The following is a 4,963-nucleotide window of genomic DNA, read 5'->3' as shown; positions in this document are numbered from 1 at the left end:
GGATGGAATTGTATCACATCACATTGTATCATACATCATACACAGATAGCTGCATTCCCCACTTCTAACTATGTATCTGTTTGAGGAGGGCTGTGGTGTCGGCTACAGAGAGAGAGTCAGGGGTGACCCAAGCGAAGCAGCGGTGGGGGAGCGTTAATTGGCGCAGGTGCCGCTTGTGTGGGTGATTAACTCCGTCTCTCCAATTCATCAGACCAGCAGTATGTCAACCGCACTGAATTTCGATCGCCACACTTCTCTTTTGGGGGATGCCAATTACATGGCGTTTGATTCATAAACTACAACTTTAGGACAAAACACAGGGATATAAATCATGCCAAAGGCTATCAAGGCCCAGATGAAATTCCTCTCTGCGCTTGACCCATCCCATCGTCCTTGATTGATTGATTGATTGATTGATTGATTGATTGAAAATTGTATTAACAGATTGCAGAATGGGTACAATACAGTACAGCTCAATACACACAATTGTTAAGGGGATGCAGACCAGAGAAAGACTTTCGTCTTGTTTACATCAGGGTCCCCCATTTTCAATTCATCATAACGTATATGACATACATGACATACAGATAGACAGTACTGTTACATCTAGACATTTATGACATACCAGATCTACAAATATACGGTACTGTTTGTGAGTACAAAAATAGTCTAAAAAGAGAGTATATACATTTGAGGGGGAAGAAACTGTACATTGGAGGAGGTTGGGTAGGTGGTGTGGGGGGGGGGGGGGGGGGGGGACACTGTACATTGGAGGGGGTTGGGTTTGGACATTTACAGGGGCCAGTTTTGAATTGCAGTCTCCCGTAGGTGCTCTTTTAGAGAGGTTTTGAAGGTGGGTAGTGATTCACATTCCTTTACAGCTGTGGGTAGGGCGTTCTACATTGTTGTGGCATAATTGCGAAATGTGTTTAGTCCCTTGTTTGAGCCGAATCTGGGTTTAACATGATTTGTGGAGCTCCCTCTGGTGTTGTGGTCGTGGTATTCACTGACCTTTGGGAAGTATTTTCACATGTGCAATACATGGGTACCTTAGTGGTGTAATGTATCTTGTAGACCAGGCCCATTGCAAGTTGCTGTACTCTGTCGTCTACTCTAAGCCATCCTAGGTTGTCAAAGTGGGCAAGGGTGAGGTGGGTTCTAGTAATAAGGTCAAGCAGTAGTGTAACTGAGGGGTACAATTCCCTGACTGTATTGAATAAGTATGGTATCATTAAACCACTACTGTCTTATGTACATTACTACTGGCCATACAGTACACAGGTATATGAGATGAACACATCCACAATAACACGGTTTCACACAAGTACTCGTTTAGAAGAATATTTATTAGCAGCAATAAGATTATATTACATTACTTTACTTAGAGTCGCGCTTGTAAGGCGAAGAATGTGCATGAATAGGTCAAGAGCGTAAGTCCATTAGAATATTACGCAGGAGATAATGAATACCACCTGTATCATAGGAATTATATCTATGGTACACTAGTAGGGCAGCGGGAGATACTAGTAGGGTCCCTCCGGTATTAGGCCAGCAGGGGAGAGGATTTGTCGGTAACGAAAGTCTGGGTCAACGAGGAATAAGGAGACTCCAGGTACAGGAGACAGTGCAATAATCTCTTGATCCGCAGACGAACAACAGCTATTCTCCGGTATGCAGCTCCGCATGGAAGAAAGCTAGCCAGCCTCAGGCGTCCTAGAGGCGGGCTCGACGTTGCTCCTCACAGGGTAAATCCCACACAATTGTGGGTGTAGACGATTCTCCGCTCCATCAGCTACAGGACCAAAGCAAATATAATCCAGCCGAAAAGGGCTCTGTAGTCGCCGGTGTAGGTTATCCAGTGTACATATCCACACGGTCCTCGTCTAGGGCTCCTCGGATGACGGCGCCAGGTTAAGCCGCCCAGCCTGGATAAGCACACTAGCTGGTACGAGGAAGCGTTGGTAATGCTGGTCACTGTAGAACGGTAGCCGCACGATACACTATACATAAATAGACTATTACTGAAATAATAGAATAGGTCGAACTCGACGGTACAGCGTTAAACTCTGACACTTCAACTATCAATTCGCACGCGGTCTCAAGGCTCTATTTCGGGGCAAACGGGCCCACTTCACAGCACGTTGTATCGTGGTGTGAGGCTTCAACTTATTGGGTAACATACTTCTGTATTCACCTGCGCAGTATTTATACGTTAGGTGAACAATCTAGTACCAGCCTTATTTCTGTCTTGTATTCTTGCGCAGAGCCGGTCATGTCCAGGCATGTCTTTGGCGGTGACTTTGAACTAGACATTGGGGGTATAGCAGTGGCGCCTAAGGGACCGCTGTCCAATAGGAGAACGAAATATTATGGTCTGTACTAGGTAAAGGGATATTCCGTGTATATGTACAAAGAATATACAAGGGATATCAGACGATATACAAATATTATACAATATATCTCAAGTAATAAATATATATATTCGGTTTAATCTGATCCTTCGTAACAAGTAGTCTGACCAGTTTGTTTTGTGATGTTTGTAATTTTGTTTTTAGAGCCTTTGAGGTGTATTGTATTGTAATTGGATGGAATTGTATCACATCATATTGTATCCTACATCATACACAGATAGCTGCATTCCCCACTTCTAACTTGTAATTTTGTTTTTAGCGCCTTTGAGGTGCTTTGGTACCATGAGGTGCAAGCATAGTCGTAGTACCCTTGAATGAGTGCTCCTGCCAGAGTCTTCAGGGTATTCTTGTTTACCAGAGCACAGGAGATCCGGTACGGTAAGAATCTAGTTTGTTGGTTGACTTTTTTTTATTACATTGGATGCCATTTTGTCACAGGAAAGATTTGCCTCTAGTATGGAACCCAGGTATGTAATTTCATCTTTCCTTGTGACAATATTGTCACCCACTGTAACTGAGAAGCCGTCGGTCTTGCTGAGTTTGTTTTTTGAACAGAAGAGAATGGACTCTGTTTTACCCAGGTGTAATGATAGTTTGTTGTCAGTGAGCCATGTGCAGATTCTGCCGAGTTCCGAGCTGAGGGTTTTTTCAACCTGTAACTTGTTCTTGTCAGAGACCAGCAGGGCTGAGTCGTCCGCAAACAGGAACAAGTTGCAGTCACAAGCTGACGACATGTCATTTGCATAAATTAGGAACAGTAACGGTCCTAGTATGCTTCCTTGTGGAACACCACAGCTCACTGGGAGGGGGGGGGGGGGGGGGGATAGAGTACCGTTTACCTCCACCATATGATTGCATCCAGCTCCGCAATGTACTTTTCGACCTGTTCGTATACTATTTTTTACATGACTTTCGCGATGGAGGTAAGAATAGAAACAGCCGGGAGTAGACATGGGCTGCACCGTGGGGCCGTGCCTGGGGACCAATCCAAGTGCTCCTGTCCGTCTTCATCAGGGACGCAGCAGTGTTAGCGATCTGTTCTTGTTTTTCCACAACTGTAGTACTGATATAGTACTGTCACGACAAGAGGCTCACGACAAGAGGAGTGAGTGAGGATGGCAGATTTAACCTGTGCACAATGACTACCTCAATGTGCAACAGGTGTGCAGCCACCCCTGCTCCCAGGTAGGGTTGGGGACCGAGAACCGGTTCTAATAGGAACTGGTTCCTAACTTCCGGTTCTGGAAGTAACATATTTGCATTTCGATTCTTAATTCCTATTCGAAGTGATTTTTTTCTTTTTTTTCTTTTTTACTTTGTTAATTAATACCCTAGTTACAATACAGCAACCAAATTAAACTGTATCAAGTCAACTGACAATGTGAATAGTATGAAAAGAAAATTAAGATTTTTCAAAAAAAAATATATATATATATATATCCTGCGAAATAAGCTGTGACCTGTTTTGACCTGCACCTCAAAGAATCGGAATCGAGAATCGTTTAGAACAGGAATCAAAATGGAGAATCGGAATCGGAACCGGAATCGTTCAAATCCAAACGATGCCCAACCCTACTCCCAGGCCTAAAGGCTTGAACCATCCCCACACCACAGTATAATTTTCTCTGTGTTTTGGCCTCCCGTCCACACGAAAACGATGGAAAAGTTTGTGTGAAGTGTAGAGCTTTGTATCCTTCCAGGGTGATTTTTTTTAAATCGCCATTTAAATGGCATCATATCTGGTTGTAGCACACGCATTGGTACAATATCGTAACACAAAGCAATATATAGGAATCAGAAAAAATATTATAAAGGATCAGAAAACTCTGTGGTATCACATAATGGTAACCTGCCCAGCCTGCAGGCCATCTTGGCCACCTAAACCACCACATGGAACTGATCACAGATCTATAATCCAGCACACCGAGAAAATAGCAACAACCAGAGTCCATAAACCGATCAGGTGCTGGTAATGATGAGAAAGCGAGAATGACGAACGTGTTCCAGTGACTTCTAACTAAGGTTCAATTAATTTGTTGCTGCCAAAACATGAACGCTGCACTGCAGTTATTATTTCATTATGTAGTAGGAATGTGGCCAGGTCCTCTGGAGCTACATTCGGTGTGTCTCTATTCGTTACTTTAATGATTGCAGGCAAGAATTTAAGTAAGATTCTCAGAAACACAGTTTTCAGAAACTGAATTGAAAGGGGTGATCCTTTGTTTCCCCACCAGAGGGCGCTCCTATAGCCTCCACTGAAAGTCCACTATAGAGCACTGTTCTCTCTCTTCCGCGTCGGGGACCTGGCTGCACGTCAGCGGCTCACAACGTTTGGGGGAAGTTGCTCAATATCGGAAAACACACATTGGAGACTAGTAGGAACATCTCAGATCTCAAAGTGTTCTAACTGCACTCAACGTGCGATTAATGATTCATCAGTAACAGCGTGGTGTACGTTATGAGCGTGGTGTACGTTATGGTAGGCTATACTATTGATATCGTTTGAAGAACTTATAATAGCCTGTGTCAATAATATCCTTATAAGTTATATC

Source organism: Notolepis coatsorum (genome assembly GCF_963971535.1).
Source record: "Notolepis coatsorum genome assembly, chromosome: 18".
In the NCBI taxonomy this organism is placed as follows: domain Eukaryota; kingdom Metazoa; phylum Chordata; class Actinopteri; order Aulopiformes; family Paralepididae; genus Notolepis; species Notolepis coatsorum.
The sequence above is the reverse complement of the archived record's forward strand: the minus strand, read 5'-3'. Positions refer to the sequence as shown.